Source organism: Dama dama, chromosome 20 (assembly GCF_033118175.1).
Source record: "Dama dama isolate Ldn47 chromosome 20, ASM3311817v1, whole genome shotgun sequence".
In the NCBI taxonomy this organism is placed as follows: domain Eukaryota; kingdom Metazoa; phylum Chordata; class Mammalia; order Artiodactyla; family Cervidae; genus Dama; species Dama dama.
In genome coordinates, this window is record NC_083700.1 from 100,611,142 (window position 1) to 100,636,890 (window position 25,749).

The window sequence follows — 25,749 nt, forward strand, 5'->3', positions numbered from 1 at the left end:
AGCATGGCTGTGATGGCTTTCAGGAGAAAGCTTAAGGCAGTGGAACCCAGTAGAAATAAAACATAAGCCACAAATGTGAGTCAGATTTGCAACGTAAATTGTTCAGTAACCACATTAAAAACATATAAAAAATCATATAAAATTAAATTTTAATATTTTATTGTACTCACATATCCAAATTATCATTTCAACATATAATTACTATAAACATTATTAATGAGACATTTTACATTCTTTTTCTTGGTTTAAAGTCTTTAATATCTGGTGAGCATTTTACACTCACCACATTTCTCCGTTTGGGACATCTATAATTAATTTCAAGGGCCCAAACCATCATGTGGCTAGTGGATACAATATTGGACAGTGCAGTTTAGAGAAGGTGCACAAAGAGTGGAAACTTGAGAAACTCTTGCCTTTAGGAGATGGGAGGAGGAAAAGGAACCAGCGAAAGGATAGAGGTAGTGCAATGTTTCAAAATCCAAGGGAATTTTACTTAGGAAAATGTGGTGGCGGAAAAGCATCACATGATTTCTTTCTTCAGTGCTCTGGCTCATTCAACTCTTACATTTTAGAGGCATTCCCCCTGTCTGTAGTGAAGCTTTACACTACATTTTCCTTTTCCCTGCCTTTAATCATCTCATATATATACATCTAGTCATAAATTTAGGAGCTTAGATATAGATGGCTAGGGATAACAGGGTGACTAGCAGAAAGAAGAAAGGAGCACTAAGGTGGTATGAGGTGGTTGGAGGATGTGATGATTTGGAACAGGTGCCTGGTGGGAGTAAGATGAAGATCATGTTGCCATGACAACTGATTATTTCATTGGTCCAATGACCAGTTGCTATGGTGACAAAATCTTTGTGTCAGTGTGACATGGATCCCAAGGGAGAAGATGCTTGTGCAAAGGACCCTTTGCTCATTGGTAAAGCTTTTATATTTGCAATAATTTCTGCACTGTTTGACGAAACCTCCCCCAGGAACTTCAGTCAACATTGATATCCTCCCTCCTTCCTGTTCATTTACAACAATCATTGCTGGTAAAATGCACAGATTTTCATTGTTCATGTTTTATACGGTGCTTCCTTATCTGAGAGTCCTTAATTGTTTATTAATTTAACTCTTTCTGCTACACAGATATAATCCTATTGAAGGTAGGGATCATTCTTGTGTTTTCAAAAGACTGGGGGTTAGTGGAAAAGACAGACTTTTGGGAGCTAGACATATGTGGGTTTATATACCACCTCTGCTTCTGCCATTTGCAAAGCGCATGGCCTTAGGAAAGTCATTTCATCATCTTGAAATTTTATTTTATTCCATAAAATGAGGATAATAAAACTTGCACTGTGAGATTGTTGTGATGATTACAGATAACCTACATAAAGTAGCTGGCTTACAGTAGGGACTCGGTAAATGGTCTTAATTATTGTAATATCATGTCCAGCCCATGTTATGATGAGCACTTAGTAATACTTGATGAGTAATAAGATAATAATGACAGATGACAGGATAACAATAGGACTAAGTTTAATCTTCAGGATTCTTAAAGATCAGCTGTCCTATGGTAGTCCAACTATACAGCTACAGTCTTAACTGTCAACCCAAGTTATGCTGGTTGTAACATCCTGGGAGAAAAGAATTTAAAGTATTTAATTAGAAAATAGGAGGGAAGAGATAACCAGATATTATGTGCCTCCTGATGGAAGAACATGCAGCCACTGAACTATTAATAGTTATGTCAAAAACAAAACAAAACATCACACATGAATGTAATTCAGACTCTCGACCTAATTACTGATTTCCAGGAAACATAGAGGGCAGGGTGTGTGCACGTTCAGCTGTCACTGACTTTCTGCAATCCCATGGAATGTAGCCCACCAGGCTCCTCTGTACATGGGATTTTCCAGGCCAGAATACTGGGGTGAAAAAAAAAAAAAAAGAATACTGGGGTGGGTTGCCATTTCCATCTCTAGGGGATCTTCCTGACCCAGGGATCGAACCTGCATCTCCTGTGTCTCCTGCCTTGGCAGGTGGATTCTTTACCACTGAGCCACCTGGGAAGAACACAGAGGGCAGAGTCCATGTTAAAAACCACCACAGGGAAGCAATCAGCAAGATTCAAATTGTAGGAAACACTATAGGAAAAATAATGTAGTTTCTTCGACAAACACATTGGGAAAAATGGGGCAGAGAGGGAACTTATATATTAGTAAGATTTAAGAGACATATCATTAATTTCCATGTGTTACTTGAGCTCTGGTTCAAACAAACATTTAAAAAATTCATAAGGTGACTGGAAATTTAAATACTGACAGGATGGGTCCAAGATATATCTTCATACCAGTGACTTCAGAAATTCTCATTAATTTTAGATAAGAGAATGATATGTTTTGGTATAATAAGAGCTCTTATCTTTTAGAAATAAGACCCTGATGTCGGAAAAGATTGAAGGCAGGAGGAGAAGGGGATGACAGAGGACGAGATGGTTGGATGGCATCACCGATTCAATGGACATGAGTTTGAGCACCCTCCAGAAGATGGTGAAGGACAGGGAAGCCTGGTGTGCTGCAGGCCATGGGGTCACATGGGGTCTCAAAGAGTCGGACACAACTGAGCAACTAAACAGCAAATATTCTGGAAATACAGGTTGAAAATATATGTGTATTGATGAAGTATGATGTTGGCAATTTGTTTCAAAACAACATTGATGGGACAATGTCAGTGTGAGGGTAGGAATCAAAATTGAAAAAAGATTAGCTACTACTTGATAATTGTTAAGCTGAGTGATGACTATGGGGGTTCGTTGTGCTATTTGTCTATTTGCACATCTGCTTGAAGTTTTTCACAGAAAATAAAGATGTTTGGAAAACATTAAGGAATCATATTTAAAACATTAAGTGCAGTTATCCACGATTGTAGGCACTATAAGGGCTTCTCTGGTGTCTTAGCGGTAGAGAATCTGCCTATAGTGCAGGAGACACAGACGACATGGATTCAGTCCCTGGGTCAGGAAATTCCCTGGAGGAAGAAATGGCAACCCAGTCCAGTATTCTTGCTGGGAAAGCCCAGAGGGCCTCGTGGGCTTCAGTCCATGGGACTGGCAAAGAGTTGGACACAACTGAGTGACTGAGCACAGCACCCATAGCACATGCACAATAAAGATGCTCAAATGTAAGAAAAGACAGAATATTCTTTGGTACAGTGGTGGACAAATGCATTTTTATGGCCTAATGAATAAATTCATGTATATTTAAGCTAGTCCTCCAAAGTTTAATTTCTACATTGGACACATAATATTTTTCTATTTCAAGTTACAATCAGTACCACTCATGTTGTTGTAGGTTAGATTCCTAGAAAAAAAATTCCCTAAGAAGGAATGTGTGGACAAGATGTTTTTTAGGGGGAAGAGAGAGAGGTGTGCTTCTGTGATCAGTCCTAGTGGAGAAGTAAAGAGGAAAGGGCAGAGGAAGGAGTTGAATGGTGGTGATATGGTTGTCAAGCAGATTTCATCTGAATCAGCCTCCCAACCCCCTGGGAGCTCAGGAGACGGAAGGGCCCTTTCCAGATGTACCGCTTTGAGCAATGGGTCCAGATCTTCATACTTGGAATCACCCTCCTGCCTACTTTGCCCCAACAAACTTGAACTCATCCTTTGAGGCTGAGCTCAAATGTTTCTGTGTCTGCAAACTCTTCCTTAAAACATTCATCCCCAGTCAGATTCATTTCCTTCCTTCATACTTCTTTCTTTATGAACCATACAGGGGCATAGGAAGAGCTCACATTTGTAACATTTATGATGAGCTAGGCACGGTGTTAAGGACTCTAAATGTGCATCTGCAGTTGGTTCTATTATCCCCATTTCCACATGAGGAAACTGAGTCTCAGAGAAGCTGAGCAATTTTACCTAGCTAAAGCCATTTAGCTAGTGAGGGGCAGGGCTAGTGAGGGCGATTTAATTCCCAACAAAGGAGCCCATACTCACTCACTTTTCACCATTACTCACTTATCACAGCACATACTCAATCACTATTGTGCTGGACTGCCCCCTAGCTACTGCTTTTATCCTTGTACTCCAAGCCCTGAGCCAAGTTACTCAACCTAGAGTTAGCATTTAATAAATGTTTACTGAATAAATGGATGGCCAGCTGATCAGCATCTGTAGAAAATTTCATTTTGGAAACAAATCAAATCCAGAAGCAATTTATAGGCACAAGGAGGATGACATATTTCAAGGTAACAAGGACCAAGAAATCCCACTTTAAGGACTAAGATTGGCTATACTCAATATGGCATAAAAAGAGATTGGGTGAAGGGAGTGAGCATGTAGGCCACAAATTAACTGCTAAGTGGTTAAAAAGGAAAAACTGTACTTAGGTACTTGAACCAAGGCTTTGTGTTTGTGCATGCAAGTCTTTTGTCATCTCTTGCTTTGAGAATCATTACAGAAAGAAACATTACCTATTCCTTCCACTATGTTGAATAGTGGGAACAAGTCACAGGTAGAGCATGAATTTAGGTTAAATAAAAACTACTTCCTGAGTCAAGAAGTGTGTAAAATAGTTGCTCAAATGTGGAGATGAGAACCTATAAGGAGAAGAAGATACATGAATTATACATGTTTCTATTATACAGAAAAACAACACTTCTCCTTTTCCATTAAAATATTAGAATCTGGGAAAATATATTCAGACAATCAGTGTGGAATATTAGGAAAAGGAAAAATTTGGAAGTCATTGAATTGAGGCTCAAGTTTTTTTTTTTTTTTAATTGATTTGGCTGCACCAGATCTTAGTTGTAGCATACAGGATCTAGTTCCCCGACCAGGGATTAAACCCAGGTCCCCTGCATTGGAAGCATGGAATCTTAAACACCGGACCATCAGGGAAGTCCTAAGGCCCAGGTCTTTACGTTGCTATTTGCTAGGAATGTGACCTCAGTTTTTTTTTTCCCTGTAAAATGGGGACAGGGATCTCCACCTTTTAGGATCATTATGGGGATTTAAGTAAGGTAAAATATTAACACCTCTAAACTTCTATAGACATCAGCATTTTGCCTGTCTTCTTTCATAGATCTCTCACACATTTTTTCTGGAGTATTTCAAAGCAAATCTCAGTCATCATGTCAATTCATCTTAAGTATTTCAGTTGCAAGGATTTCTGTTATTTTTATCAAAAGAAACCCCAATGTAAATTCTTGACCAAAAAAAAAAAATTTTTTTTTTGTACATGTTACTCAGTTTGGTTTACCTGTTAAGTTTAACCCTAACAGGTTCACCGGGTCACTCTTCACTTCTCTGCTTTGTGTCTGTCCTTTGAATAAACTAATTATGCTCAATGCTGTTATAATTTGGAATCAGCTGCATGTCATGTATGCAGTGTCTTAACTGTTTAAGTGAGTGTTAGTAACAGTTTAAATCTCTTTCTGGTTTTGAAGCACTGATCTGGGTAGTCCTAATTCACTTGCAGGGCTTTCTTCAATGCTTGCTTCAATGATGTTTCATGGAAGGTTTTCCAATTACTGTCCTGAACTCTTTGGAGATGCTCCTTCGTTTGCCTGAGGTTAACCGTCACCTGTATATTCTCTTAATCAGGCCTGTTAAGAAACTTGATTCACAGTGCACTTCAAGCTATATTTCTCCTTCCAAGTCGGCTGGGCTCTTCTTCAAGGTTTTCTACTCTTCATAATTTCCTCCAGGAGATTTGTGTGCCTTAACTGCCTATCTTACTCCAGCCCTGCAGATCTCAATGTCCCAGCTATTTTTCATTTATTTGGCATTTCAAATAAATGAGGTGCATATCACTTGTAAAGTATTATATTAAAAACTGACTAATAAAATCACCACAGCCATCCCCTCCAAGATCCCTTAACCCAGTGGGCAATACACTACAACATAGAAGAGCCTTTGTGGGGAGTTAGAAGACATTAGTTATGTTTCCAGATCATTCCTTAGCATTAGTTTTAAAAAATTATAAAAATGTATTGAATGAAAAAAAATGTATTGAATGCCTAGTGGGTGCCAGGTACCCAGTAGGGTGCTAGGTTTAAAAATGGATGAGGTGGAAAAAAAAAATGAATGAGGTGGCTCTTGCCTCCAAAACAGGGGCTATACCATAACCTTCTTTGTAACTTCCTCTGGGATGTGACACGGTCCATGGAACCTATCTTATAAAGGCTTGTCTAAGCCCACAGATCAGGATTGAGCTTCAAATCCTGTATTTTAAAACCTTTCACTATATTATACCATGGACAAGAGTCTGAGCAAACTCCAGGAGATACTGGAGAATAGATGAGCCTGGCGTGCTGCAGTCCATGGTGTTGCAGAGCCAGACACTGCTTAGTGACTAAACATCAAGAAACGTTACACCAACCATCCATTTCCTCTATTTTCACGTAATTCCCACACAAACTCTTTTACCTGGGGATGACTCCAGAAATTTGGATCAGCAAAAGAAAAAAAGTTGGGAAAGCCACTAGGCCATTCAGGTATGACCTAAATAAAATCCCTTATGATTATACAGTAGAAGTAACAAATAGATTCAAGGGATTAGAATTGGTAGACAGAGTACCTGAAGAACTATGGACAGAGGTTGTAACATTGTACAAGAGGCGGTGACCAAAAACCATACCAAAGAAAAAGAAATAAAAGAAAGCAAAGTCATCGTCTGAGGAGGCTTTACAAATAGCAGAGAAAAGAAGAGAAGCAAAAGGTAAGAGAGGAAGGGAAAGACACACCCAACAGAATGCAGGGTTCCAGAGAATAGCAAGAAGAGATAAGAAAGCCTTCTTAAGTGAACAAAGCAAAGAAAAACAGGAAAACAATAGAATGGGAAAGACTAGAGATCTCTTCAAGAAACCTGGAGATATCAAGTATTTCATGTAAGGACGGGCACCATAAAGGACAGAAATGGTATGGACCTAACAGAAGCAGGAGATGTTAAGAAGAGGTGGCAAGAATACACAGAAGAACTACACAAAAAAGATCTTCACAACCCAGATAATCACGATGGTGTGATCACTCACCAAGAGCCAGACATTTCAGAGTGTGAAGTCAAGTGGGCCTTAGGAAGCATCACTGCGAACAAAGCTAATGTAGGTAATGGAATTCCAGCTGAGCTATTTCAAATCCTAAAAGATGATGCTGTGAAAGTGCTGCATTCAATATGCCAGCAAATTTGGAAAACTCAGCAGTGGCCACAGTGATGGAAAAGGTCTGTTTTCATTCCAGTCCCAAAGAAAGGCAATGCCAAAGAATACTCAAACCACCATACAATTGCATTCATTTCACATGCTAGCAAGGTAATGCTCAAAATCTGTTAAGCTAGGCTTCAGCAGTACATGGACTGAGAACTTCCAGATGTGCAGGCTGGACTTAGAAAAGGCAGAGGAACCAGAGATCAAATTGCCAACATCTGTTGGATCATAGAAAAAGCAAGAGAGTTCCAGAAAAACATCTACTTCTGCTTAATGGACTAGGCTAAAGCCTTTGACTGTGTGGATCACAACAAACCGTGGAAAATTCTTCAAGAGATGGGAATACCAGACCACTTTACCTGTCTCCTGAGAAATCTGTATGTGGGTCAAGAAGCAGCAGTTAGAACTGGACATGGAACAACGGACTGGTTCCAAATTGGGGAAGGAGTACAACAAGGCTGTATACTGTCACCTTGTTTATTTAACTTATATGCAGAGTACATCATGTGAAATGCTGGGCTGGATGAGTCACAAGCTAGAATCAAGATTGCGGTAAGAAATACTAACTACCTCAGATATGCAGTGATACCACTCTAATGGAAGAAACTGAAGAGAAACTAAAGAGCCTCTTGATGAGGGTGAAACAGGAGTGTGAAAAGGCTAGCTTTAAACTCAGTATTCAAAAAACTAAGATCTTGGCATCCAGTCAAAGTGGAAACAGCAACAGATTTTATTTTCTTGGGCTCCAAAATCACTGTGGAGGTGGTTCATACATACAGTCACTCCAAAATGACTGTAACCATGAAATTAAGAGATGCTTACTCCTTGGAAGAAAAGCTATGACAAACCTAGACAACCTGTTAAAAAGCAGAGACATCACTTCGCTGACAAAGTTCTGCATAGTCAAAGCTATGGCTTTTCAGTTGCGTATGGATGTGAGAGTTGGACTATAAAGAAAGCTGAGTGCCAAAGAATTGATGTTTTCAAACTGTGGTGCTGGAGAAGACTCTTGAGAGTCCCTTGGACTGCAAGGAGATCAAACCAGTCAATCTTAAAGGAAATCAATCCTGAATATTCATTAGAAGGGATTGATGTTGAAGCTAAAGCTCCAATCCTTTGGCCACCTGATGTGAAGAATCAAATCACTGGAAAAGACCCTGATACTGAGAAAGATTAAGGGCAGGAGGATAAGGGGACGACAGAGGATGAGATGGTTGGATGGCATCACTGACTCAAAGGACCTGAGTTTGAGCAAACTCTGGGAGATAACAAAGGACAGGGAAGCCTGGACGCTGCAGTTCATAGAGTCACAAAGAGCTGGATGTGACTTATTGACTAAACAATAACAACAACAAGGCTCTGCATTAGTCAGGACAGGCTCTGTTACGCTACAGGAGCAACTTCCAGTTTTCAGTGGCCTATCAGCAAAAGTTAGTTTCCTCACTTAGGCTGAGTGTCATTCCCAGGTCAGCTTTGCTGCACATGATCTTCCCTCTAGGACGAAGGCAGATGGATCACTCTCTATCCTGAACATTGCTGGTCATCAGGGCAGCAGGAAAAGAAAACAAAGTGAAGTGCTCTGACTCAAAGCTTCCAGGTTGACGCAAAGCTTCCACCTGGAGGTGGCTCATCCAGTCACTCACATTTCACTGACTAATGCAAGTCACATAACCAAACCTGTTGCGGAGGGAGTGGGGGAAGTACAATCCACCCTTCCAGAGACACAGGAAATGTTTGGGAACAATAATATGGGCGCTTTACCCTTTCTTGATTGCAAAACAAGCAGATTTTCAGTCTCCTGCCCCCTCTCTTAGCAGAGACTATTTGGACTGTGTTTGTGTCAATAGGAAAATGAAGTGAATTCTTTGGGATTTTTCGTGTAGAGGTTCCCACCTCAGCTGTGTCTCTGATATGGTTTGAAAGGTTTCCTGAAGTGGTACTTGGATGTAAATATACCCTCCTGCAATGGCTAGCACCCAGGAGGTTACATTTCTCATATTAATGTAAACTGACAGGTTAGAGGGTCTTTGAAGGTGAGCTTAGAGCCACAGTCCTGGGTTCAAATTCTCAGTCCATCACTCTGAAACCACTGAGCATTTGTTTTCCCCCTTCTTTAAAATGGGGATGACCCACCTCATACTTTTGCTCTAAGGATTAAGTGAAAATATTTGCAAAGGGTCTATCACATTTCTAATCACACAAGAAACAATAAATATTAGCCCCTCCCTACCACTATCCCTCTAGCATTGGGGTTTCTTGATCATTCTTATTTAGCCCATCAGACAGGGAGAGGTAAATAAGTTCACAACTTGAAACCAAATAGTTTCCTAAATACCACGTTTGTACCCAGAGTTTCAGGATCCTTTGGGTTGCAAATCTTGGCTGCTCTTTCCTGTTCACCAGGTTCCTTTCCTTCTATGATTCCAAGAGTCGCTCTGAAGTCACTCGAAGAGAGGGCTCCTCTGCCCCCACTCCACTTGAACATCTTCTGACTCACGCTTTCTAGCATTACCCAAACTTCATCTTCACCATTGCTTGTACATAATGTACATACCTTATTTAATCTTTGCATTTGTTCTTGTTTGTTCAGCTGTCTCAGTGCCCTTGTGTCTTTCACTATGCTTTTAATTAGGTCGGTTGATTCTGAGAATGGAGGGAAGCCAAGGTTTAAACCAGGTGGTTACAAGGAAGATGGTTGGAAGGTGGGTATGGGGGAGGTAGGTGGTCTGCGTGCACTAGTATAAATTCATTGCTTTGAAAAAAGATTTAGCCTTCCACTTTCTATTGGTGAAATATAGTTTAAGTTACTCCTTTCTTGTGAGAATGATTAAGCAGTAGAGTGTTTGGGAAGGATCACATTTTGCCTTAGTGATAAAATCTGAGGTTAACACCAAGCTCCTAGAGGGCAGGAACTCAATTTATGGATGGTTTACATAGAGCGATATGGTCTAGATTCATGAGTTAACTCTTTTCATTAGCCATTAGTGTTTAATGACCACTTTTAAGACTGTAATTTCTGTCGCCTCTACTTTTCTTGTATCCACCCAATCCCTTGACTTTGCACAAGCTTTCTTCCTCTACTGCAAATTTACTTTCTTTACCCTCAGCCCTGCTTCTGTCTCTGTGGCAAACTCCTACCTATTTATTCAGACTTGGCCTTAATCATACCTATGAGAGTGAAGCTCTCTTGGTATTCCCCTCCACAACCAACCTGACAGAGTTAAGTCTTGCTTTTCCTTTGTTCCTGTGGTACAAGTACAAATGTCTACTAACTGCACTGGGATTGACTGTTAACATGTCTGTTTTTCCAGAAGCCTGGGAGCCCACGGAAGGTACAGAATTTACTTATCCCCTCTTGACTCCATAGTGTTCAGCCTAATACCTGTTATAGAGTAGTTGCTTGATAAATGGTTATTGAATGTTATTTAAGTGTGCAGAGTGACCAACACCAAACACCCAAGTATCATTAAATAGCAGTTAGTGGTGCTAAAAACCTCCCAGTAGCCTCTGTATAGCTTTTTTTTTTTTTTTAAAGAAATCTAATACGTGAAATATAAAGTATTATATAAAGATACCCAGGGAGTCTGGAAAGCTCCTCCAGGACTGGGAATGATGGAAAGGGCTCTCTCCCCTTTGCAGGTCTTGTGTGTATGCTAAGTCACTTCGGTCATGTCTGACTCTTTGTGACTCTGTGGATTGTAGCCTGCCAGGCTCCTCTGTCCATGGGATTCTCCAGGTAAGACTACTGGAGTGGGTTGCCATGCCCTCCTCCAGGGATCTTCCTGACCCAGGGATCAAACCTGTGCCTCTTTTATCTCCTGCATTGGCAAGTGGGTTCTTTACTACTAGCACCGCCAATTCATTCCTTATTTTCTACTTTCGTTTTATAATAAAGAGGGAGAAAGGATCAGGTAAAGCCTCATTTGTCTAATTGGCTGTGGGTCATGTGAAGTGTTGAACACCCTGCTATTGACACACTGCCAGTGCTGAATTAAGGTTTTGTAGGGCTGTGGCAGTCCAGTTTGGGACTTTCTTTCAGGAAATTTATAATCAAGGTGAGGCTGGGAAAAGATTGCAAACAACACAAAACAATAAATCCTCTATCTCATTTCTCTTAAGGATCATCCCCTGAGTTGGATACCATTTTCTTTCTGAGGGCTCTCCTGCACCACACTCTCCCTTCCAGGCCATGCTCATCTCCCAAGACTATCAACTACTCTTTTCTGTGCCTTGTACCTTGTACTCGACCTTGTACCTAGGAGTAGCTGTCTTTGGGGGGTCTTTATTTTATGGCAACTTGTGCATGATCTCTTTTCCTATGTAGCTATGGTTATTTTTCCTATTTAAAACACCTGGAAATAGAGACAAAGAGAAACTAAGTAACTTGATGCAGGCACATAGGAAGTAAGATGTAAAACATGAGGTTGAACCCAAGTCTGCCTTCCCAATCTGAGCTTTAAGCTTTTCCTACCCACCCCTGCTAACCCTGCCCCTACTATTCCAGAACCACCCCCCTCCATGCTATGGTCCTTACAACTTTTGGGGGGTGGGGTAGGGGATAAGGTGGTCCTCAGCCTTTGAAATTCTGGGGCTTGTGATTCTTTCCTTCTCAAAGGCTGCTGATTCCCAAGCTCCCAACCCCATTCTGGCAGCTATCCAAAATATCTTTCTACTCTTTTATTCCATCATCTGGCTGACTCAACTCAAGTGGCTCAGAGAGATTCCTGGTTTGGGACTTTGAGGACCTTGATTCCCAGTCTCAGGTTAAAACATTGACTATTGGTCTTGTTTTCTTCTTCTGGCAAATAGGGATAATCCCATTTTTGCCCATCTCCTTAAATGCTATGACTGTTCTTTAGTAACTTTCTGCTCATAGCACCACTCAGATGATAGTGGGCTTCAAGTCCTGAAGGGCTGGGAAGAAGACAAATGTTATCTATGTTATCAAGGATCCACCCAGTGATCCAACAAAGAACACAGAACTTTCAACTCCCTTGGCAACTTGGTAGAAGACGGAATGACTACTCTGTCAGAAAAACTGGCAAGGGTGGCCTCTTCTTCAGGATACTATTTCCCTTATCACAGTGTATTGTAATTACTTATCTGCTTTCCACTACACTGTGAGTTCTTAAAATACAGAAACTGTGTCTTATTTAACCTACTCACTGCTAACAATTTGGTCCAAGCTATTATTCTGCACCTGACTAATGGAGCCTCTGGCGTCCATCAATGTCAACTTGCTATCTACTCTTAGCACATAGCCAGGGTGATCCTCTGAAAGCATGAATCAGATCATATCACTCCTCTGTTCCAAGCCCTGTAGTGTGTCCACTTTAGCCAAGATCCTTACAGTGGCTGACAAGACCCCACTCTCTGACCTTATCTCCCATTCCTCTTTCATTTGCTTACCCAGCTCCAGTTGTCTTGGCCTCCACTATTTCTAACATTTCCACAAATACTTTCACTTCAGGGCCTTTCCACTGGCTGTTCCTTCTGCCTAGGACACTTTTTACTATCCATTGCATGACTCACTCCTCACTTCTTTCAAGTTTCTCATTAAAGTCACCTTATGAATTGGGTTCTCCCTGATGGTTCTATTTAAAAATCTCATTCTGTAAAACTGGAATTGGAATAAGCTATTATGAATCTACCTACATTTCTCTTCCACTAAGTCTTCTTAAAGAAACTATAAAGGACTATAAAGAAAGCTAAGCGCCAAAGAATTGATGCTTTTGAACTGTGGTGTCGGAGAAGACTCTTGAGAGTCCCTTGGACTGCAGGGAGATCCAACCAGTCCATCCTAAAGGAAATCAGTCCTGAATATTCATTGGAAGGACTGATGCTGAAGCTGAAACTCCAATACTTTGGCCACCTGATTCAAAGAACTGACTCATTAGAAAAGACCCTGATGCTGGGAAAGATTGAAGGCAGGAGAAAAGGGGATGGCAGAGGATGAGATGGTTGGATGGCATCACTGACTCAATGGACATGAGTTTGGGTTAACTCCGGGAGTTGGTGATGGACAGGGAGGCCTGGCATGCTGCAGTCCATGGAGTCCCAAAGAGTTGGACACGACTGAGCAACTGAACTGAAGTCTTCTTTGCTACCCCTTTTCTTTGCTCTACATGTCTAGATTTTTTGATGTCCCCCCCTCTTTTCCCCTAAATATTTTCTTTTCTCCCTCCCTTTTGCCCCAATGCAGATCTAATGTCATTCATCTATACTCATGGATCAGTCTACCTGATGAAAGAGGAGAGGCATGAAACAGAAATATATGAGTTCTCAGCTGAGGTGAAGCTGGAAAGGGAGCTGGACTCAGAAGTCACTGAGTTTGAGTCCCAGTTCTCAGCTTCAACTTCATCAGCTGTAAAGATGAACACAGGAGCTCTAACTAAGGGACTTGGTGAAAACACTGAATGAGGGCAAGTGAAAGCACCTGGCCTGTGGTCTCTACCAGTGGCAGAACCTTGGCTTATCGTTCACTGAAGCCCCCCAGCACCTAACATGGTCCAGTTGAAGTAAATGAACTAATTATTGATGAAGAAATGGTTGAGGTTAAAAAAAAATCCCACTTTTCTTCCTTCCTCCTCCAGTTTTTTTCATACCTCTTACTCATACCTCTTACCCTGGTCTATTTTTTTTCCTCCATAGCACTAAACACCTTCTATCATACCAAATTCTTTTCTTGTTTTGTTGATCATCTTTCTCTCTATACTTAAGATGATAGCTCCAAGTTGGAAGGGTATTCCCAACCCCTTCCTGCTTCTAGTCAATGATCCAACCCAAACACTAAATTAGGGTCTGACAACCTGATCAGCAAATATTTGTTGGATGGATGAGTGAATGAATCTTTTAATCTTCAGAATCTCGCTGGAGTCTTAGGTATAAAAGGGATATAGGAGTAATTTGAATCCTCAGGGCCTAGTACTGCTTGGTAAATGGCAGGTGTTCAATGTTTACTGAAGTTATTGGGTACTCAGCTCTTCACCTGCAGTCTTTATCTTATTACTACAAGACTACGTCCGTCAAAAGATGTTCCCAAGATGAATTCACTCAGGCCTCTCCTTTTCATCTCATCCAATCAACCCAGTATTCATCTAACAAGTTATCTGAGTTTCCAAATATTGAGCACCTACTGCGAGTTCAAAAGCATACTTGGTGCTATATGTGACTAACGCGAAGGAAGCAATGGCAAATAATAAGATGTATGAATGTAATTAAACGTGAAATTACAGGGCAGATACTTTAGAGAAAAAATCAGTAAAGACTGACGTAGAAGTAAATTCCAAAGTTCACAAGTCGCCCAGCTACTCTTCTAAGTGCTCCACCTGTTGATAGCAAGGACCATAACCTGGGCAGCTGCTTAAGAATCAGAAGGGTCTTGAGCGTTTCATCTCCTTTGTTTTAAAGAGAAGGAAACCAAGGCGAGGCACAGGAGAGGACCCGGCAGAGATGGGTCTAGAACCCGGGACGTGTGGAGTTCTGGAAGAAGAGGTATCCTGAAGGTCCAGGGTGCCTTTGCAGGGGCCGTAGAAGCCGCGGAGATCGGTGTCCCGAAGAGACTAAGGTACCTGTTGCTACGGTGAGGTGAAGGGAGCTTGGGGGAAAGTCGCAAGGCGCCCTTCCCCCGGGACACAGGGCCCCGGAGTCCCTGGGGAGGGTTCAAGGCGGAGGTCCCTCTTGTCCTCAACTAAAGGGCCGCTCCCACTGCCCTCACTCCCTGGCCGCCACTCTGAGGGACAGAGAACCCGCTACTCCCCGCCTCAACAAGTCGCTCGGAGCCGTCTGCGGCTGCCTGACACCCGCTTCGCGGAAGGAGGACACCCCCCCACCCCCGGAGTCCCAGGGTACTATTTGCCCCAGCGGAAGGATCTCGCGCTCATAGCCGCGGCCGTGACAGCGGAGGGGCAGTGACGCCGCCGACGCCGTACCGGTGGCGCAGCGACGTCGCGGGAGGCGGGGGCGGCGGCGGCGGCGGCGGCGGCGGCGGGAGGGGGAGCTGGTCGGGAAGTAGTTCCGGGTGCGCGGCCCCGGATGTTGGCTGCTCCCGCTGCCGCCGCCGCTCTCGGCGCTGCTCCGGGCCTCAGCGGCTCGCACCAGGCGCCGTTGGGACGTTTCCCGGGGGGCGGAGACGCACACAGCGGCCGGGGGCTCGGCCGGGCCGTCCCGGCCTGCGCAGCCTGAGGTGAGCGCCCGCCGCCGGGGCGGTCGGGTCGGGGCGGCGGGCGAGGAGGCGGGGCCGGGGCATCTCCCGGGACGGAGGCAGGGGCTGCCCTCAGCGAGACGTCCTCTCCGTTCTCACAGCTGCGGCCGCGTCGCGGGGCCGGCGGCGGGCGGCAGGCGGGGCAGGGGGCCTGAGCCCAGGCTGAGGCCCGGCGAGCGGCTAGGGCTGGGTTCCTCCCTCCCCCGCGGCGCTTCTCAGCTGCTGCTGCCCCTCAGCAGGGAAGCGGCGGCTCCGCGCCTCCCGCCCCTCCCCCAGGCGGGGCCCGAGGGAGCTACACGGGATTCCCGGGGGCGTCGAGTCCGAGGACAGTGGCCTCCGTCTTCTCTCCGTAACCTGCCCCTGGCCTGGGCTAGCCCCCCTTCCCCAGCGCGATGTAGCTTCTTCCCTTCAAGCTCCGGGGTGCTTTTTGGCCGGCGAAGCGGCCAGCACCTCGCGCGTCGGGGGTGCCCTTCGGGGTGGGGAGGCCCGTGCGGGGGGCCTGTGTTCCCACCCATCCTGTCGCCGTGTCCTCTATCGGCATTGGGCAGAGGCAGCAGTTCCATGCGGACGTGTTGCTGTCCTGTGTGTGTTGCATCCTGCCCACGTGGTAGGGTGTCTCCCCCCCACCCCCCCCAACCCCCCTCCAGTTTGCAGCTGGTGAGGACGGAGGTTAAAGCGGGCTGGTTTTTTCCTCTGTGATTTCCTCCGGGTGGCTTGGAAGGTGTTAGGGTCAATTTGCTGTGCGGAGGCCGACGGTTGGTCAGCTGAAAGAAGCAAGACTTGCACTCTCTGAGATTGACACCAGTAAGGGACGTAGTTTCATTGACATTTTCCCCTCTTCCTTGAGCTGCTCTTGCTCTTTTCTCTACAGTTTAATCCTAAAGAGAATAATAAGCTCTAGCTGCTGATGCGTTGAGGTGTATAGTTTTCACTTCTCCGTTCTACTTTTTTGTGTGTGGTTGGCGAAGATTTTTCTTTTCTGTATTGTGCAATCCACGTCTGTGTTGTTCCTGGTTGGATTCCTGAATGAGCTGAGTTGGATTGACCAGGGAGTTAGAGATTGATGGGGCATCTACCTTGTCTTTTTCTGACATTTATTTTTTCTGTTTTGTTTGCCAGTGAAACAGGTGTGCATGTCATGGATGTTATATGCATAGCTCTTTACTTGCAAGGCAGCACTAGATAAGTTTCAGTGAGTCACTCATTTCGTGGGTGCTTTTTTATTTCACTTTCCCTCTCTTTCTCTTGAGTATCATTGTACTCTCTGGTTTTTGAAACATGTATTTTGAGTAATTTCTTTCCTTAATGTCTCTTCCAGGTTCAGGTTTCCATCTTGCCGTGTTTTGCTCTTTTATGACCATTGATTGCTCCCTTAACAGGGAACGGGCCACAGTAGCAATGAGGGAAGCCTTTTATTTCTCCTAGGCTATAAGCAGATATTTATAGATGAGCAATGAGCTCCGCTTCATTTTTATGTTTGGGTAGTATCTAGAGATTTGATTGAATTAAAAAATTTTTTTTAGGTTTCCGTTTTCTTTTTGTGTTTCTTGAAGTTAAGATGAATCTTGTTTTTGGTTTTGTGTTGCTGAAGATATGAGGGCTTCCTCATGCTTTTATTAGCTATGTTTTTGGATGAGGTCTGGTGATTTCAATGATTCTCTTTGAGTTTTTTTTTTTTTAATCTGGTACAATTGTTAGTGTATTCTCCTGTGTATGTAAAATAAAAATACTTAAAGACAGATTCTATCTGCCCTCACTATGCTAAGTATGGGTGGGGCAGTGGAAGATAAAAGAGTGTTGTTCTGATACATTCTGAGGCATATTTATAAAGTCAGTATTTGTGTACTTCTGCAAAATTCTGTGCTATGTATGAAGAGACACAGGAAATAAAATATGTGGTCTCCTCTCACTTTTGTTGGGGAAAGAACATATAACATGCATCATTCAGAATTTCATGCAACATCAAGCTCCTGGTTGGGATAACAATGTAGCCAAAATCAAAGGTATAAAGTGATTTGGAGAAATTGAAATTTTCAAAAGGCAAGAGATGTATTCCAGGAGAGTGAAGGGGTATTTACCAAGACATACACCGACAGTGTATCAGTACAGAAGATATCGAGCAACTTGATTGGCATAGAGCATCTTATTGATGAATTATAATAATAAATGAGTTTAGGCTTGGTAGAGTAGGTATTGATGGAGGACCTTAGTAAGGATATATAGTTTAATTTGATGGAGTACCACAGTGAGTTCTAAAGATTGGGAGTAAGATGAAGTATATTATTCCTGAGGAAGATTTTCATAATTAGTTGAGCATTCTGGAGTAGGAAGACTGACTAGAAGGCTCTTGAAGAATTTTAGGAATAAGCTGATGAGGGTCTGAGATAAAATGGTGATGTTTGGAATAAAACAGTAACTAGCATTTATAGAGTACTGTATGCCAGGTACAGTGTTTTAAACTATATACATGTATTTAACTCCTAAAATCTTTATAATAAGGTGTTGTTATCACTATGAAGAAACAGAGTTACAGAAAGGTTAAGTAATTTGCCCTAAATCCCATAGAGGGTAAGCAGCAGAGCCAGAATTTGAATCCAGGCAGTTCTGCCTTTGAGCTTATGCACTTAGTCTTTAAATTATACTGTCCTGTGAAAAAATTTATAGAATATGTAAGCGAATGTTTGAGTAAAAATTAATTTGAACTTAGTGATACCAGGATGTGTGCCAAGGAAAGAGGGTGAACTAAACATTAAAAGATTAAAGGCTAGAATTTGGGGAGACTGGCTGATAATGATGAGGAAATTAGGAAAGTGTCACTGTAAAGATAAATGAGCCAGGGTGGGTAATGGTCAGCACTGAGATTGTATACAATCAACTTTTCAATAAAAGATTAGCCTCCTTCAACTCCTGATAGTCTTTTCTCCTTGCTGGTTTGACTCTGGAAGTGTAGGCTAGTTTAGTATTAGTCTAAGCAAAACAATCAGAAAAACAGATCTGCTCAAAAGAAAAAACGTATGGGAATTATTTTGGTTGAGCCATACCACTGCTTTCCAACCTTAGCAAAGATAATCAAGATTTGAATAGAGTAATCCTGTAGTGTATCACTATAAGATGATATGAAATGTAGATTGTATATTGAGCAGGGCTGTATTTGGTAGTTAAAAAAAACGTGAATAGATGAGTGTTGGAAGTTAAGTAGTATGATGGCAAAAGAGCTTTGAGGTTTGGAACTGTGGGTGACATTATAGGCTAATAGATGAAGCATTTCTGAGAAGAACCAGGAAGTACATCAGTGCCACAGAAGCCAAGGATAGGAAGGGTAATATGGTAGACAGTATCAAATGCAGTCTTAAAGTTCAGAAACAATGATCATGATGAAAAGACTTTTGAATTGGGACCAGGAGGTGATTTGTAACCTGAGAATTTTGAAAGAAAGGATAAGAGATTCCAGATTTGTTTTCTACAGAAGGTGTTGTAGAGATGTTATGGTCTGGTGTGGTAATTCTTAGTATTTTCTCCTAATGTTTCCTTCAGTCTCATTCTTGTCCACATGTCAGAGCTGCTCAAATATTAGAAAACTCACTTTTTTTCTTTGAAAAAGAAACAGCCTTGTGTTCTAAAGCCAGTGATTTTATACTTTAAAGGTTCTCTCAAACTTACTTTTCTTTTTTAAAATTTTTATTGACATAATTCACATACTATACAATTCACCCATTTGAAGTGTACAGTTCAGTGGCTTTTATTGTATTCGCCAAATTGTGCAGCCTTCATCACAGACATCATCCCAAAAGAGAAAGTCTGAGTCCATTAGCTGTCACTGTCCATTTCCCCTTCATTCCCCAGTCCTAAGCAAGTGCTAATGTACTTAACATTTCTGTAGATGTGTCTATTCTGAACATTCTGTTTAAATGGGATCATACAACTCATAGTCTTTTGTGTCTGACTTTTTTCACTTAGTGTAGTGTTTCAAAGGTTATTCATTTTTGTATTATGTGTCAATATCTCATTCCTTTTTATTGTTGAATATTCTGTTGTATGGAACTTCGCAGGTGGTGCAGTGGTAAAGAATCCACCTGCCAATGCAGGTGATGTGGGTTCAATCTCTGGGTCAGGAAGATCCCCTGGAGGAGGAAATAGTAACCCATTCCAGGATACTTGCCTGGACAGAGGAGCCTGGGGGGCTGCAGTCCATGGGGTTGCAAAGAGTTGGGCACGACTAACCACCAGCACGATTCCATCTTCTGGCTCTACTGCCTTTTATTTCTCCACTTATCAGTTGATGGACATTTGAGTTTCTTACTCTTTTATCATTGTAATCCTCACCCTGTCAACTCCATCCCTCTTATGGCTTTCTTTTAAATTGTAACCTCTGCTGTGCATTCTGCTAGGCATTGGGGGTATAAAGATGAGTATCACATGGCTCATGAACATTGATATAGTGTGTTTATGGCTTATATATGTTTTCTCATGTGTTATCCGTTTATCAGGCAACAGCCCTGTGAGGTAGGCAAAGTGTTTTTTAAGGTGAGCAATTTGAAGTTTAGATTAGGTGACTTGCCCAAGATGAAGTCAGTGATGGAGCAATTAGATCATCTTAGTGCATATCTGTTGCTATTTCCACTTCTTTATGCTGCTCTTCTAACTTAAAGGAGCCTCATGTGAATTACTGGAGAATTAGAGGTTGGAAAATCCCATTGTTTAGGGAATGAATAACTTTTAATGTTAAACTTCAGGGTTTAAAATGAGATTTTTCTTATTGCATTTTGTCACTTGTTTGTGATTTAGATAAGTCATTTCATATTTCTGCCTTTCAGAACTTTACTGAGGATTAATGTGATGATGATGATGATAGAGGTAGTGATAATAATAGCTAACATTTTCTGAGGCTTTACTATGGGCTCCAAAGTGTTCTGACTATATTTATTATTCATGTAATTCTCACAACAACTCTGGAAGGTAAATCTTATTATTACCAAAATTTTACAGATGATATAGGTACAGAGGTTAGGTCACTTGGCTAAGGATATGTAGCTGGGAACGGAAACAGCCAGGATTTGAACCCCTGCAGTCTGTTCTCAGGACTCAGTGACTCTTAATCACTGCAGTGTACTGTTACTGTGTTATGAATTAACAGAGGGTAGTGTTTCAAATAAGACCCTGATGCTGGGAGGGATTGGGGGCAGGAGGAGAAGGGGATGACAGAGGATGAGATGGCTGGATGGCATCACCGACTCGATGGGCATGAGTTTGAGTAAACTCCGGGAGTTTGTGATGGATAGGGAGGCCTGGCGTGCTGTGATTCATGGGGTTGCAAAGAGTCAGACACGACTGAGCGACTGAACTGAACTGAATGTTTCAAATAAGGGTATGACCAGAATATGAAGATGCGAGTTTGAGTGTGGTTGGGGAAATAAACAGCAAAGTCAAGTTGACATTTTATCCACATTTCTTTTAAATATCAGTCTTTAACACTTCAGTGTACAGAGATATGTGTTGTTAGGCATCCAGGTACCTGATTTCCTGTTTATCCCTGCTAATAGCCTCTCAAATCAGAAATTGTATTTTAGGTGTTCTTCACTGTGAGCTTTGTTAGTCACTTAGCTTTCCACATTGCCACTATTCAGAAACCTTGGCTTAGGACAGCTGAAGCTTACTGTAACTACTCTCCTCAGCTTTCCTTTAGCTATGAATCTTTTTCATTTTGAACAGTTAGCCTTTCAGTCCTTAATGGAGGTACTCTTTGCCTCCTCCACCCCAAAACTCAGAAAACACTACGGAGGCATTTTATAGTAACTGTCAAAAATTTTGACCACCTTAATTGGCATAAATGGACTTTAGTGCACAAATAACAAGAACCAAAGCTTAATGTTTTGGTTAGAGATTGACTTATACTGAAATTGGAAAAGGCATCTGCTATACAGGATTTTGGATTTAATAGAATTTGTTATAACCAGATCAGCAAAGCATTATTACTGTGGGCCATCTGCTGGGATATGGAAATAGCTTTGTTATTTGGAACCAGATGTATTTATAACAATGGAATTCTACTTATTTTAAGTAATCTTTTTAGTTAGGTATGTTTGACTGCTGTTTTACTTGGCATGTCAGCTGATAACCTGAGAACGCAGTGTCTTTCAAAGTGGTTGTTTTCTATAGAACTGAGACAAAACAACTGAAATGGAGAGCAAATGAGACTCATATATGGTGTTTAGTACTGTAAGAAGAGAAAATACAGGGTCGACGTGAACTTGACATACGAGAATTAGGACCGTACTCGGTAAGAACTCTGGCACTGTCAAGTTTCTAATGACTAAGAAACCACTCCGGTTGCTCTCAGAATTCTACTGTAATCTAAGTGACTTCATTTTGGTATATTCAGACCTACATTGACATTGCCCTCGTCTGACTTATTTCCCATTATTCACAGGTAAAGAAGTCTGTCATGGGATGCAGTAAGAGACACTATCACTTAGAACGTAGTCCTAGAAAACTCTTCTGAATTGAATGCTAATAATTTTGGAGATGGAGAAAGTCCTTGGGTGGAAGTTTTTAGAGAGAGTCTGTAGAAATCTGGTATTTGACTGTTTTTGTTTGGGCTGCTGTAACAGAATGCCACAGACTGGGAAACTTACAAACAACAGAAATTGATTGCTCGCTGTTCTGGAAGCTGGAAAGTCCAAGATGGAAGTGCCTCCTGGTGAGGGTCTCCTTCCTGGGTCGTAACTGATGCTCTCATGCTGTGTGGAAAGGGCAAGGGATACCTCCTGGAGCCTCTCTTATAAGAGGCTAATCCTATTTATGGAGGCTCTGCCTTCATGACCTGGCCACCTCCCAAAGACCCCACCTCCTAATGTCATGTTTAGGGGTTAGGATTTCAACATAGAAATTTTGTGGGGGGACACAAATATTTAAGCTATAGCATTGGCTATTTTTTTCATTATTTTCAAATAATATGTATGTCGTGGATTCAATTGAAGAGTTGACTGATGATCCTAGGATGACTGTGTGTCTGAAGGAGACTTTACCCAGTAAACTGAGTTTTAGTTGAAGTTTTTACCTGGAGTACAAAGCTGAAACCTGTAAATGAATTCTACTAAACAGAGTCCTGCCCAGAGGTATAGTGGTGTCAAGGATATAAGATTGATCTGATTGATTGGTAAAATGTGGAGTCAATGTGACCTTATTAAAGATTTCAGAAGTTGGAATTGGCTATTTCATAAGGCTGAGACCTGGCCTTACTGTGGAACATAGATTTATGAGAGAATGTGTGAGCAGAGGAAGACTGCTAGAACTCCATAGTAACAATTTCAAATTCTGTTTGCTTCTAGATAGATAGATTTGGGAGTGGGGTGCAGTGAGATCCTAGATTTTGGCTGGTGTGTATATGGGAACTAAAATGTTTCTGTGGCTTGGCTGTACAACTTTGGGAAATTACAGACATGGAAGTCAAGTATGCTGCAGTCATGAGCAGGTTGACTTTTCTGAATGAAGATGGAGCAGACTGTCATGGCAGGAAAATAATATACGCATCGGCTTTTGCTAGTGTGATTGGGTCTGTGAATTTGTGACATGCTTTACCTGTCTACCCTGTGTAAGGAGCTGTTGATGGTATTGTCTCATATGTATGTACATAGATAGGAATCACTGTCAGAATGGCATCTGTGTGCATCAGGGCAAGTCATGTTTTATGTTTATTATAGGGCATGTGTGTATTGGAAAGATATCCACCTTAATTTGAATAATACTTTGTGAAAAGCTTTTTCTCTGATCTGTTAGATTTTGGAGCCTCACTCAGTCCTCGATGTAGGTAAGTCAACTAATACTTGTTTTGACAAATGGAGAAAATGAGACATAAGCTGAGGCTGACATAGTGTTACTCAGTTATACAGAACAGAGACAGTAGCCTGGACCCTGCATTCTGTCTTAGTCTTGGATGCTGTAGTAGAAAGCCGACAAGATTTTTATGAAGGACATACTTGGATTTTTGAGGTAGAAATTGAAGTTTAAGAACCTCAAAGGACCTGGGCTACTTGGAGTAGAACTTGTTTTGTGATGATGTCAGACTAAGGGACAAAAACTGTTGGGAGCAGCGCCTTCCTTTGTTAAATTTGGATCCTTTTCAAGTAGTTGGATGTATTTTTACTTCAGCTTGTATTCTTTGTGAATTCTGAAGGTAAGAAGGAGATGGAATCAGAAGGGAAACGTCAAAAGGATTACTAAATAGCAGATTTGGTCTTATTTTTTATGAAAGTATACATCTGTAAAATTTAGAGATCGAGAAATTGTACCTGGAATGTGATTCTACCGAGGATACTTGGGTTACTGCCATAGTGTGAATCTGTTTTCTCTTGTGCAGTGTGTAGGGAGAGTGACAGTATATAAAGAATTTTTAACTCCACAGAAAAAAAGATTGGCAAAGAAAGCATTTTTACGTTCAGTTCAGTCGCTCAGTCGTGTCCGTGTGAATTGCAGCACGCCAGGCCTCCCTGTCCATTTTGCATTGGGTAGTCTTTAATTTCTCCTTTGAACCTGTTTATATTTTCTAAGTTCTCTACCATGAGCAGATAATCATTTTTATAATCTTCTCTTTTCTAGTTTTTAACTAAAAAAACCTGGTTTTTATGGTTCAAATGAGAATTTGAAAAACGTGAAGCATGGCACTTTTGAAGAATAGTTTAAGCACTTGGTGGTATTATAAAAGTATTTTGCTTTTTGGTCAGTTATGTTAATCAGTTTTATAACTTATTTGATTATAATCTTATAGGTCAAGTTGTGGGTGTATTAAATGTTTTAGGTTTTTCTTTGCATTAGAAATTTGTCATTTAGCTCTGCTGATCAATAAATTAATTTTAGTCCCCCAGAAGCAACCAAGAACTTGGATTTACATTTAAATAAGTGACATAAAAATAGCACTTTTTAGTGAAAAACTAGATTTAAGAATCTACTCATTTGCTTTCATTTCCTTGGCAGATTTCTGGTAAGAAAAACAAAACTGTTAGTGATACTTTATAAAGTACTTGTTTTCATCCAGCAACATTGGACTCAGTTTTTCTCATTTGTTTGCTCATTTATTCAGCATCTAGTATGTCCTGGGCACTGTACTAAAAGCTGGGACACAAGTAACTGATAGGGTCCCTGCCAGCAAAGACGACCACTTTTGGTTTGGGAGAGACATCAGAGAGAGATCCTAGGCATACGGAGGTATCTATTTTTTTTTTTTTCTGTTTTCTAGTTTTTAACTAGAAAGGCAGCATGACTAGCTTATTTCTTTGAAGAACTTAATGCTTTTAGTGGTTTGGTTAGATGAAGCTGATGGCTTCATAATTATTTTTTCTTACTGCAAAATATTGAAAATCATTGACCTAAAGAATTTCCTTATCTAAGGAGATTTGCTTACAGAGGTGGATGACCTAAGTGTTTGTATCTGTTCTGTTTTGGGGGCATAATTAAGAAACCTTGTGTTGATTTTTCCAGAATGGATACAGTGTCTTTTTTTTTTTTTTTTCTCCTCCTTTTTTTCTCTCTACTGGTTATGTTGAGCAATAAGGGTTTGAACTACACAGGTCCACTTGTAGTGAATACTCTTCAATAGTGACTGCTGCAGTACTGCACGGTCCATGGTTTGAGTTCACAGACGCAGAGGAACTGCAGCTACGGAGGGGCAGCTGTAAGATACTCAGGTTAAACTTCGCATTATTTGGGGATCAGCTGTACTAATAAATGAAAGGATATTTCATATTTGAGCTTAATTTTAAGAATTTAATATTGTATCAAAAGTTACCTTTTGTCTAATATACATATCAATATAGACATACATCTTGAGTTAATCTTTTATTCAGGCCAGTGAGATATCCCACTAAAATGCTTGATACAGTCATTCAGCTACTCTTAGAATACCTGTAGTCACTATAGCTGTAAAGTAGCTTGTTTGTTGCTAGCTTTAATTGGGGCAAAATTTGCTTCTAACTTCATCTCTTTTTCCTTCTCATTTTCTGTGCAACATTGGAGACCTAGTTTGCCTTCTTTAACAAGATAACTCTTTAAATATTTGAATGTGATTATTCATTCAGCAAATTTTTTTCAGCACCTAGACTTTCAAGACATGGTTCCGGGCATTGTGAGAGATCCAAAGATAGTTAAGAGGCATGGTCTCTTCCTGAAGAACTGATGTAGAAAAAGAGTCAGGGTTTTGTTGAAGAGAGTGTTTTCCTTATGATCTGGAAAGCTTCTTGGAAACAATAATGTTTGAAATAAGATAGTGAGAGGGTAGTCTACTGTGAACACATAATCAAAAATCTAGAGGTGAGGAGGAACAATGCAAGTTAGTAGCAAGAGGCTCAGCCTGGCTGTTTCAC

General features: G+C 41.4%; 1 protein-coding gene across 7 annotated transcripts in view; it reads left to right on the forward strand.

The window, feature by feature from the left end:
* Window positions 1-14,505: 14,505 nt before the first annotated feature.
* Window positions 14,506-25,749, forward strand: part of FOXJ3 (forkhead box J3) — a 142,787-nt gene continuing 131,543 nt past the window's right edge. For 2 of the 7 annotated variants that reach the window (XM_061122232.1, XM_061122234.1), the window contains exon 1: window positions 14,506-14,758. The gene's annotated coding sequence lies outside the window, so the exon portion shown is untranslated. Of the gene's footprint in view, window positions 14,774-15,222; window positions 15,377-16,139; window positions 16,199-25,749 lie in introns of those variants that run through there. The other 5 variants (XM_061122228.1, XM_061122233.1, XM_061122230.1 and 2 more) reach the window with 4 other exon arrangements.